The following is a 12,135-nucleotide window of genomic DNA, read 5'->3' on the forward strand; positions in this document are numbered from 1 at the left end:
TTTCTGAGCTTATATGTTAAATCAAAGCAAAATCACTATTTTTTTAAATTAACTTTTGTATGTTAGTTAGTTCCCTGTTTACTTATTTTGTGTGACTCAGGTAACTATTGGTTTCCTCAGTACATTTAGTTAATATTTCCTTAGTGTCAATCTATATGCCTTGTTTATCTCACAGTATAATTAAATAAGAATTGTAACCACCTTAAAGAAAACCCATTTAAAAATATCAGTTGATATACCTTTATCTAAATTCCACCAACCTCTATGCCTTTAACTTTAGTTTTCCTAAGGACCAATCAACAAGCTTTGATCTTATGGGAGAGTTTTAAGGTATAGTTCAGGCCGAGGCAGAAAATGAGAGATGACCTCAACGGAACTCAGTTCAGTTCAGTTCAGTCGCTCAGTCTTGTCTGACTCTTTGCGACCCCATGAATCGCAGCACGCCACGCCTCCCTGTCCATCACAAACTCCCGGAGTTTACTCAAACTCATGTCCATCGAGTCGGTGATGCCATCCAGCCATCTCATCCTCTGTCGTCCCCTTCTCCTCCTAACCCCAACCCCTCCCAGCATCAGGGTTTTTTCCAATGAGCCAACTCTTCGCATGAGGTGGCCAAAGTATTGGAATTTCAGCTTCAGCATCAGTCCTTCCAATGAACACCCAGGACTGATCTCCTTCAGGATGGACTGGTTGGATCTCCTTGCAGTCCAAGGGACTCTCAAGAGTCTTCTCCAACACCACAGTTCAAAAGCATCAATTTTTTGGCGCTCAGCTTTCTTCACAGTCCAACTCTCACATTCATACGCGACCACTAGAAAAACCATAGCCTTAACCAGACGGACCTTTGTTGGCAAAGTAATGTCTCTGCTTTTTAATATGCTATCTAGGCTGGTCATAACTTTCCTTCCAAACAGTAAGCATCTTTTAATTTCATGGCTGCAGTCATCATCTGCAGTGATTTTGGAGCCCAAACAAATAAAGTCTGACACTGTTTCCACCGTCTCCCCATCTATTTCCCATGAGGTGATGGGACCAGATGCCATGGTCTTAGTTTTCTGAATGTTAAGCTTTAAGTCAACTTTTTCACTCTCCTCTTTCACTTTCATCAAGAGGCTTTTTAATTCCTCTTCACTTTCTGCCATGAGGGGGGTGTCAACTGCATATCTGAGGTTATTGATATTTCTCGCGGCAACCTTGATTCCAGCTTGTGCTTCTTCCAGCTCAGCGCTTCTCATGATGTACTCTGCATATAAGTTAAATAAGCAGGGTGAAAATATACAGCCTTGGTGTACTTCTTTTCCTCTTTGGAACCAGTCTGTTGTTCCATGTCCAGTTCTAACTGTTGCTTCCTGACCTGAATACAAATTTCTCAAGAGGAAGGTCAGGTGGTCTGGTATTCCCATCTCTTTGAGAATTTTCCACAGTTTATTGTGATCCACACAGTCAAAGGCGTTGGCATAGTCAATAAAGCAGAAATAGATGTTTTTCTGGAACTCTCTTGCTTTTTTTGGTGATTCAGCAGATATTGGCAATTTGATCTCTGGTTCCTCTGCCTTTTCTAAAACCACATTGGACATCTGGAAGTTCTCAGTTCACGTACTGCTGAAGCCTGGCTAGGAGAATTTTGAGCATTACCTTACTAGCGTGTGAGATGAGTGCAGCTGTGTGGTAGCTTGAACATTCTTTGGGAATGCCTTTCTTAGGGATTGGAATGAAAACTGACCTTTTCCAGTCCTGTGGCCACTGCTGAGTTTTCCAAATTTGCTGGCATATTGAGTGCAGCACTTTAACAGGATCATCTTTCAGGATTTGAAATAGCTCAAATAACTTCCAAGAGGGCATCAGAGGGCAGACACACTAAAACCATAATCACAGAAAACTAGTCAATCTGATCACAGGACCACAGTCTTGTCTAACTCAATGAAACTAAGCCATGCTGTGTGGGGCCACCCAAGACAGTCGGGTCATGGTGGAGAAGTCTGACAGAATGTGGTCCACTAGAGAAGGGAATGGCAAACCACTTCAGTATTCTTCCCTTGAGAACCCCATGAACAGTATGAGAAGGCAAAATGATAGGATACTGAAAGAGGAACTCCCCAGGTCGGTAGGTGCCCAATATGCTGCTGGAGATCAGTGGAGAAATAACTCCAGAATGAATGAAGGGATGAAGTTAAAGCAAAACAATACCCAGTTGTGATGGGACTGGTGATAGAAGCAAGGTCCAATGCTGTAAAGAGCAATATTGCATAGGAACCTGGAATGTTAGGTCCATGAATCAAGGCAAATGGGAAGTGTTCAAACAGGAGATGGCAAGAGTGAATGTCGACATTCTAGGAATCAGCGAACTAAAATGGACTGGAATGGGTGAACTTAACTCAGATGACCATTATATCTACTACTGTGGGCAGGAATTCCTTAGAAGAAATGGAGTAGCCATCATAGTCAAGAAAAGAGTCCAAAATGCAGTACTTGGATGCAATCTCAAAAACGATAGAATTATCTCTGTTCGTTTCCAAGGCAAACCATTCAATATCACAGTAATCCAAGCCTATGCCCCAAGCAGTAACACTGAAGAAGCTGAAGTTGAACAGTTCTATGAAGACCTACAAGACCTTTTAGAACTAACATCCAAAAAAGATGTCCTTTTCATTATAGGGGACTGGAATGCAAAAGTAGGAAGTCAAGAAACACTTGGAGTAACAGGCAAATTTGGCCTTGGAATATGGAATGAAGCAGGGCAAAGGCTAATAGAGTTTTGCCAAGAGAACGCACTGGTCATAGCAAACACCCTCTTCCAACAACACAAGAGAAGACTCTACATATGGACATCACCAGATGGTCAACAATGAAATCAGATTGATTATATTCTTTTCACCCAAAGATGGAGAAGCTCTATACAGTCAGCAAAAACAAGACCGGGAGCTGACTGTGGCTCAGATCATGAACTTCTCATTGCCAAATTCAGACTTAAACTGAAGAAAGTAGGGAAAACCACTAGACCATTCAGGTATGATCTAAATCAAATTCCTTATGACTATACAGTGGAAGTGAGAAATAGATTTAAGGGACTAGATCTGATAGACAGAGAGCCTGATGAACTATGGACGGAGGTTTGTGACATTGTACAGGAGACAGGGATCAAGACCATCTCCATGGAAAAGAAATGCAAAAAGGCAAAATGGTTGTCTGAGGAGGCCTTACAAATAGCTGTGAAAAAAAGAGAAGCGAAAAGCAAAGGAGAAAAGGAAAGATATTCCCATTTGAATGCAGAGTTCCAAAGAGTAGCCAGGAGAGATAAGAAAGCCTTCCTCAGTGATCAGTGCAAAGAAATAGAGGAAAACAAAAGAATGGGAAAGACTAGAGATCTCCTCAAGAAAATTAGAGATACCAAGGGAACATTTCATGCAAAGATGGGTTAGATAAAGGACAGAAATTGTATGGACCTAACAGAAGCAGAAGATATTAAGAAGAGTGGCAAGAATACACAGAAGAACTATACAAAAAAGATCTTCATGACCCAGATAATCACAATGGTGTGATCATGCACCTAGAGTCAGACATCCTGGAATGTGAAGTCAAGTGGGCCTTAGAAAGCATCAAGGGAACTAGGTCACCTTTATTTAGGCAAGGAGGGGCAACAGTCAGTCTAATGACCAGGCTGAGGACAAGAGGGATCAGGGAGGCTTCATATTTTAAAGGGAGGTTTGTGGAAGGGAAACATTAGTCAGGCAGAATGTTTTGGGTATTCTTGAGATGGCATTTGTAGTTGGGCAGGGGGTGATAAGCCTTCTGGGCAGGGAGTGATAAGTCCCAGATAGATACAACCAGCCTGGAGCATCAGGGTGGGACCTAAAGTTCAGTTTTGTTTTCTCTGGTGATTCAGCAAGGGCCTTTGAGACTGTTGTTTTCTTTTCTAGGTCCAAATACTCCTTCAAGAGTTTAGAAAGCTTTTTCTCTTTGTTCCCTGTTTGTTTTACCTACTTTTATATAAAAGACTCTGAGATCCCCAGATTTGAGTAGAGTTGAGGAAGTCAGGCCCTTTGACCTAACTGTCCAAATATAACTGCTGGTCAGATATCCCAGGTTAAATTTTTCTAACCCTTAAATATATAACGTTGAACTTTAAACAGAACAGACTTGTTTGGCTTTTAATGTTAGGGATCAGTAGGAGGTTACTCTTGGCTCAATTAGGTAATGTAGTAATATCAAATCTTGTTTAATCACATTAAGATCTATTTTATTTATCCCATTTAAAATAACCATCGAAAGAATTTTTTTATTCATTTGAGGTAACTGCTTAAAAAAATTTTTTTTTACCTCACTTAAATAATATTTAGATATTTTTCAAGTTTTTTGTTGATATTCTTCAGTTCAGTTCAGTCGCTCAGTCATGCCTGATTCTTTGTGACCCCATGGACTGCAGCACGATAGGCTTCCATGTCCACCACCAACTTCCAGAACTTGCTCAAACTCATGTCCATCGAGTGGGTGATGCCATCCAACCATCTCATCCTCTATCATTCCCTTCTCCTCCTTCCTTCAATTTTTCCCAAAATCAGGGTCTTTTCTAAGGAGTCAGTTCTTCACATCAGGTAGCCAAAGTATTGGAGCTTCAGCTTCAGCATCAGTCCTTCCAATGAATATTCAAGACTTACTTCCTTTAGGATTGACTGGTTTGATCTCCTTGCAGTCCAAGGGACTTGCAAGAGTCTTCTCCAACACCACAGTTCAAAAGCATCAATTCTTTAGCGCTCAGCTTTCTTTATAGTCCAACTCTCGCATCCATACATAACTACTGAGAAAACTGCAGTTTTAACTAGATGAACCTTTGTTGGCAAAGTAATGTCTCTGCTTTTTAATATACTGTCTAGGTTGGTCATAGTTTTTCTGCCAAGGAGCAAGCATCTTTTAATGTCATGGCTGCAGTCACCATCTGCAGTGATTTTGGAGCCCCAAAAAATAAAGTCTGTCATTGTTTGCATCGTTTCCCCATCTATTTGCCAAGAAGTGATGGGACCAGATGCCATGATCTTAGTTTTCTGAATGTTGAGCTTTAAGCTAACTTTTTCACTTGCCTCTTTCACTTTCATCAAGAGGCTCTTTTGTTCTTCACTTTCTGCCATTATGCTGGTGTCATCTGTATATCTGAGGTTATTGACATTTCTCCTGGCAGCCTTGTTTTCAGCTTGAGCTTCATCCAGCCCGGCATTTCTCATGATGTACTCTGCATATAAGTTAAATAAGCAGGGTGACAATATACAGCCTTGATGTAATCCTTTCCCAATTTAGAGCCAGTCCATTGTTCCATGTCCGGTTCTAACTGTTGCTTCTTGACCTGCATACAGATTTCTCAAGAGGCAGGTAAGGTGGTTTGGTATTCCCATCTCTTTAAGAATTTTCCAGTTTGTTGTGATGCACACAGTCAAAGGCTTTGGCATAGTCAATAAGGCAGATGTTTTTCTGGAACTCTCTTGCTTTTTGATGATCCAGCAGATGTTAGCAATTTGATCTCTGCTTTCTCTGCCTTTTCTAAATCCAGCTTGAACATCTCAAAGTTCTCAGTTCATGTACTGTTGAGGCCTTGCTTGGAGAATTTTGAGCTTTACTTTCCTAGCATATGAGATGGATGCAATTGTGCAGTAGTTTAAGCATTCTTTGACATTGCCTTTCTTTGGTATTGGAATGAAAATTGACCTTTTCCAGTCCTGTGACCACTGCTGAGTTTTCTGAATTTGCTGGCAGATTGAGTGCAGCATTTAACAGCATCATCATTTAGGACTTGCAATAGCTCAACTGGAATTGTATCACCTCCACTAGCTTTTTTCATAGTGATGCTTCCTAAAGCCCACTTGACTTTGTATTCCAGGATGTCTGGCTCTAGGTGAGTGATCACACCATCATGGTTGTCTGGGTCACTGTATAATCCTATCAGTATCTGTAAGGCCCATTGAGAGGAAGATCACAGTGAAGCTTCCTAAACCAGTTTTTAATTACAAAAAAAAAGTTATTATTTTAATTTCACTTTTGTTTTATAAATATAACAGAGCAATTGTTTACAATGCCAGAGTTCTAGATTTAATAATTTTGGTAGTTTCTCTAATTTTGAAGGAGTCATCACTTGGCCACCAATAAATTATACCTCCACAGAGATGCAACCAATTGAGATGCAAAAAGTGAGACCTCTTATAGGCCTAAGAGGAACAAACAAACACACAACAGAAAAACATAGAAAGATCAGATAGAACATTTACATTTCAAAGACATGGAGAAATCTGAGCTTCCCTCAGAAGGCCTTGTTTAAGGTTTTAAGGTTTTAACAAGCTGGCTTTTTGATTTTTAACTGTGCACTCATTAAAGAGTCCTCTCAATTTTTAGGGCAAGATTTAATTTCTCCAGTTAACTAGTTACAGGCAAGTATGAGATCTGTTCCTTATGTCTTTCTACAATGGAGTCACCTTGGTGTCTTCCAAAAGAGATATTTCTTGGCAACTTTCAACTGAGCCCCTCCCCACCAGTGCCTTTCAACCAGGTGGTATTTTCTAGGTGTCTTTCAACCAAGCTCCACTCAGTATCTAGACCCTGGGTGGTATGTTCCATTGTCTTTCAACCAGGTCCCCTCCAGTTCTTCAACTGAGAGGGGGGCAGTTACCTACTATACCTTACCAAATAAAACTTCAGGATCTCAACCAATATGAGAGATCTGAGGACCAGGAGAGACATACTCAAATCTGTCCCAAACTCCCAAGGAAGCAGATGGGCACAAGGGGCCTGTGCTGGTACCATAGGTTTGCCTTCTCAAAGAGTTCAAGTGGAGGGGAGAAAGCTGCTCTGGATTCCTTTGTGGTTGCCAAAACTGTCAACTAAAATAATACACTCAACCTAAAAATGGGAGTTAGGTTTTATTTGGTGGGAATGTTAGGACTCGAGCCCAGTGGACAGTATCTCTGGTGACCCTGAGAAAGCTGACTCCAAGGAGGTAGGGGAGGAGCCAAGCTATATTCAAGTTTGCAGCAAGGGGCAGGTAATCTGAATATGAAGAGATTGCTGTTGCTTAAGAGAATACTAAATCTCTCACATGAAGAGATTTAGCGATCTTCAATGTATGGGAAGATGTAAGCATTCAGCCTTGCTTGAAATCATTTCTTCCACATGTATCTAACTATCTGGGACCAATCCTGCTTTGTTATTGTTCACATATGAATTTCTTGTGTACCATAAGAGATGGTAAATGTGGCAGATGGCCACTTCTCATATCCTCCAGCTCCTCAGCACTTACCAAAGAGGAAGTAGCTGCTGGCTTCCAAATAGCTGGCTTTGTTTCACCTGGGCTCAGAAATTTGCATCTGGGAAGGCTTGTTTACTAGAATACCATAGAGCAGAAAATATTTCATTTCACAATACCATCATTATCAGTCACTGTCAGTTCCTCCATATCTCCAAATTTCTCCTACCCCCAGCATCCCCATCCCATTAAAAGTTATCCTCATAACAGTTCTGATCTGTCTGTTTCTAGTTTTCCAATTGCCTTGATTATGATGAATATCTCTCTAGTGGCCTGTGGTATCTGTCACCCAGCAATCTCTCAATACATATTTGCAGAATACAATAATTTTGAAACTTGCCTTAAAAGAACACTGTAGGGACTGATGTTACTACTATGAAAAACCTTCCAGAGGGCATGTCACTACAGTTCACTCTAGCTTCCTAGACCTTCTTTTACAACTTAACAGGCATCACTCAGAATCTGATCCACAGCCTAATCGACAACACAACCCAAACCACAGCAAATTGACAGAACTTCAGTTCAGTTCAGTTCAGTTGCTCAGTAGTGCCTGACTCTGTGACCCCATGAACCGCAGCACGCCAGGACAGGGACTGTCCAGCACCAACTCCCAGAGTTTACCCAAACTCATGTCCATCTAGTCAGGGGACCATCTCATTCTCTGTCGTCCCCTTCTCCTCCTGCCCTCAATCCTTCCTGGTGTCAGGGTCTTTTCAAATGAGTCAGCTCTTCACATGAGGTGGCCAAAGTATTGGAGTTTCAGCTTCAGCATCAGTCCTTCCAATGAACACTCAGGATTGATCTCCTCTGGATGGACTGGTTGGATCTCCTTGCAGTCCAAGGGCCTCTCAAGAGTCTTCTCCAACACCACAGTTCAAAAGCATCAATTCTTCAGCAAAACTTAATTTGACTCAATTTTCAACACATTTTATTTATAAAAATGTTAGAAATCCAACATTTTAATGCAATTTTTTTTTTTTTAGCCTAAGTCAGGCAACATAGGTCCAAGAACGGAATATAGTCACATTCAGACCATTTATAACTCCTTGACTATCCTTGGAAATTAAACCTTATGTTACTATCTTTCTCTAGGTTCCTAGGATATTATGTTCCAATTGATTGCTGGAGCAACCTCCCAAATCTATTCACAAAAGGTCACATTCATGTCCAAAATCATGTATTCAGATAGAAAAGTAAACAACATACACCTTTCCATCATTCCTATTTTGATAGTATGACTTGCCACATCATGTCTCAGGAGAGATGAATATACAACATTTATGACACTGACTTCTGTTTATTTGGGCAGAATCATGACAGGAGCAAATTCTTCCTACTAAACTCCTGATGCAAAGACATGACTGAGTGACTAAGCACATTGTTCAATAAATATACTCAAATATCTATTAACCACAAAGCTTAAGAAAGCAACAGCTGAATGTCATTGCCACATAATGTCTGACTCTTTGTCCTATAATATCTCCCCAAATAAATTAAGTGTTGAAAAACTTTCTAAATTTCTTAATATACTATGGTCATGTTTGGCTAGTTTTTCTGGGGTTTGTTTGTTTGTTTGTTTGTTTGTTTTTGAGCCAATAGGTCCATGTTTTCTGGCTCTTGAATTTAATTCTGTGTGCAAGCCCCCATACAGCAAGGAAAGAAAAATTTTTTTTAGAGAGGAAAAGGATATTGGGAGCGTTATATAGCAAAAAGAGTCCATGGCTTCAGCTGAGTCCTTGTGAAGAAAGAAGAGTCTTTCTTTTCCCTTTTGAACTCTCATATCACTACAACATGTGAGAGCTCCCCTGTCGCATCTCCTACCTGTGTGTATGCTAAATCACTTCAGTCATGTCCGACTTTTTGTTACCCTGTGGACTGTAGCTCACCAGGCTCCTCTGTCCAAGGATTCTCCAGGCAAGAATACTGCAGTGGGTTGCCATGCCCTCCTGCAGGGGTATCTTACTGACCCAGGGATGGAGCCTGCATCTCATGTCTCCTGCATTGGCAGGTGGGTTCTTCACCACTAGTGCCACCTGGGAAGCCCAAAACCTGGTTTCTTAACTCTATTTAAGTGAAGCGCTGTTCTTTTTTTTTTTTTTTAAACAATACAAAGCCTTCATTCCTATATGGCAACAATCATAGAAGTAATGGTTATTGCCTCTTTGGGAGACACATGGCTCTTCAGTGTGTCCCAGAGGAATCTGGCAGACTTATCCCATTTGTAATTTGTTTAGTTTCTATACACTCTGAGTTTACAACTTCTGGGATTAAAAACATGATTGTCTCAGCTTACCTAAATATTACTGGTGTAATACATATTATTTCCAAATTAAACAATGCAAAAAGTTTAATTTCCAGAACTTTAATCTTCTTTTATAAATTAGTTTAAAGTCTGTATACCAATCAATTAGTTAATGCGTGTGAAATTGATACTCCATGACTGTGTCTCCTAGTTTGACATATCACATCACATATTGATCATTTGATGAGTCTGTAAGGGGCATACTCATTGCATACTTATTGTCAACAACAATTTACAAAAGCATAACACGGCGCTTAAGATTTTAAATTATATGTAAACCACCTCCTTTGTGTATTAAATTAAAATCAATCTGATATGTAACAATATTTAGAATTAATAGTTTGCTACAGAAAATTTAATTGCTGTGAAATTTAAAAAATCAAATCATGTTTTATATAAAGAAATAAAGTCTAGTCTTATATTTAGATATTATATTGACGTATAGATGACTTACAATACTATATTAGTTTCAGCTGTACAGCATAAGTGATTTAACATCTTCATACATTACAAAATGATCTCCATGATATGACTAGTTACAACCTGTCACAATATATAGCTATTACAATGTTATAGACTATATTCTCTATGCTGCACATTTCATCCTTGTGACTCATTTATCTTATAGCTAGAAGTTAGTGCCCTTTAATCCCCTTCAAGTATTTCATTCATCTCCCCTTACCGGCAACTATCTGTTTTCTTTATCAGTGAGTTTTTTTATGTTTGTTATTTTTTGGCCATTTACTTGTTTTTTTACAATTCCACAAGTAAGAGAAATCATACGGTATTTACTTTCTCTGACTACTGTAAGTTACCCTAGATATCTACTTTTCAAAAATGTCAAGATTTCATTATTTTTTATAGGTGAGCAATATTCCATGTGTGAGTGTTTGTTTGTGTGTGTATGTGTGTGTGAATTGTGTGTGTATCCCAGAATAACAGGCAAGTTTGGCCTTGTAGTACAAAATGAAGCTAGGCAAAGTTTAAGAGAATTTTGTCAAGAAAACATGCTACAATCTAGCAAGCACCATTTTCAAAACAACCCAAGAAACTATTCTACACATGGACATCACCAGATGGCCAATACCAAAATCAGAATGATTATGTTCTTTGCATCCAAAGATGGAGAAACTCTATACAGTCAGTAAAACCAAGACCTGGAGCTGATTGTGGCACAGACCATCGCTCTTTATTTCAAAATTCAGGCTTAAATTGAAGAAAGTATTGAAAACCATTAGGCCATTCAGATATGACCTAAGTCAAATCCCTTAATATTACACAGTGGTGTTGATGAATAGAATCAAGGGATTAGATATGGTAGAAAGAGGGCCTGAAGAGCTATGGATGGAGGTTTGCAACATTGTACAGAGGCAGTGACAAAACTATCCCAAAGAAAAAGAAATGCAAGAAAGCAAAGTGGTAGTCTAAAGAAGCCTTACAAGTAGCTGAGAAGAGAAGTGAAAGGCAAAGGAGAAAGGGAAAGATACACCCAACTGAACGTAAAGCTCCAGAGAATAACATAGAGAGATAAGAAGGTCTTCTTAGATGAACAATGCCAAGAATTAAAGGAAAATAATAGAACAGGAAAGACTAGAGATCTATCTCTTCAAGAAAATTGGAGATATGGAGGGAACATTTCATGCAAGGATAAACATGATAAAGGAGAGAAACAATATGAACTGAAGCATAAAAGATTAGGAAGAGGTGGCAAAAATACACAGAAGAACTATACAAAAAAGATCTTAATGACCTGGATAACCATGATGGTGTGGTCACTCAACTAGAGCCAGATATCCTGGAGTGTTAAGTCAACTAGGCTTTAGGAAGCATTACTTTGAACAAAGCTAGAGGTAATGGAATTTCAAATGCACTATTTCAAATCCTAAAAGATGGTGCTGTTAAAGTGTTGCACTCAATACATCAGCAAATTTGAAAACTCAGCAATGACCACAGGACTTGAAAAGATCAGTTTTCATTCCAAACCCAAAGAAAGGCAATGCCAATAAATCTTTAGACTACCATACGCTTGTGCTCATTTCACATGCTAGCAAGTTTAGCATGAACTGAAAACTTCCAGATATATAGCTAGGTTTAAAAAAGGCAGAGGAACCAGAGATCAAATTGTCAACATTCATTGGATCATGGAATCCAATGACGGGCTTCCATGGTGGCTTAGATGGTAAAGAATTCCCCTGCAATGCGGGAGACCTGGGTTCAATCCCTGGGTTGGAAAGATACCCTGGAGAAGGGAACAGCTACCCAATCCAGTATTCTTGCTTGGAGAATTCCATGACAGAGGAGCCTGGTTGGTTACAGTTCATGGGGTTGCAAAGTGTCGGACATGACTGAGTGACATTCACTTCACTTATTGGATCATGGAAAAAATCAAGGGAATTCCAGAAAAAATATCTACTTTTGCTTTAGTAGATAAAGCCTTTCACTATGTGGATCACAACAAACTGTGAAAAATTCTCAAAGAGATTACAGTACTAGACTACCTTACCTGTCTCCTGAGAAAACTGTATGCAGTACAAGAAGCAGCAGTTAGAAC

General features: G+C 39.6%; 1 protein-coding gene across 3 annotated transcripts in view; it reads left to right on the plus strand.

Moving 5' to 3' along the window:
• Positions 1–12,135, plus strand: part of ACSM1 (acyl-CoA synthetase medium chain family member 1) — a 72,618-nt gene that overhangs the window by 32,219 nt on the left and 28,264 nt on the right. The gene's annotated exons all lie outside the window — the stretch shown is intronic.

Source organism: Muntiacus reevesi, chromosome 2 (assembly GCF_963930625.1).
Source record: "Muntiacus reevesi chromosome 2, mMunRee1.1, whole genome shotgun sequence".
NCBI classification, from domain to species: domain Eukaryota; kingdom Metazoa; phylum Chordata; class Mammalia; order Artiodactyla; family Cervidae; genus Muntiacus; species Muntiacus reevesi.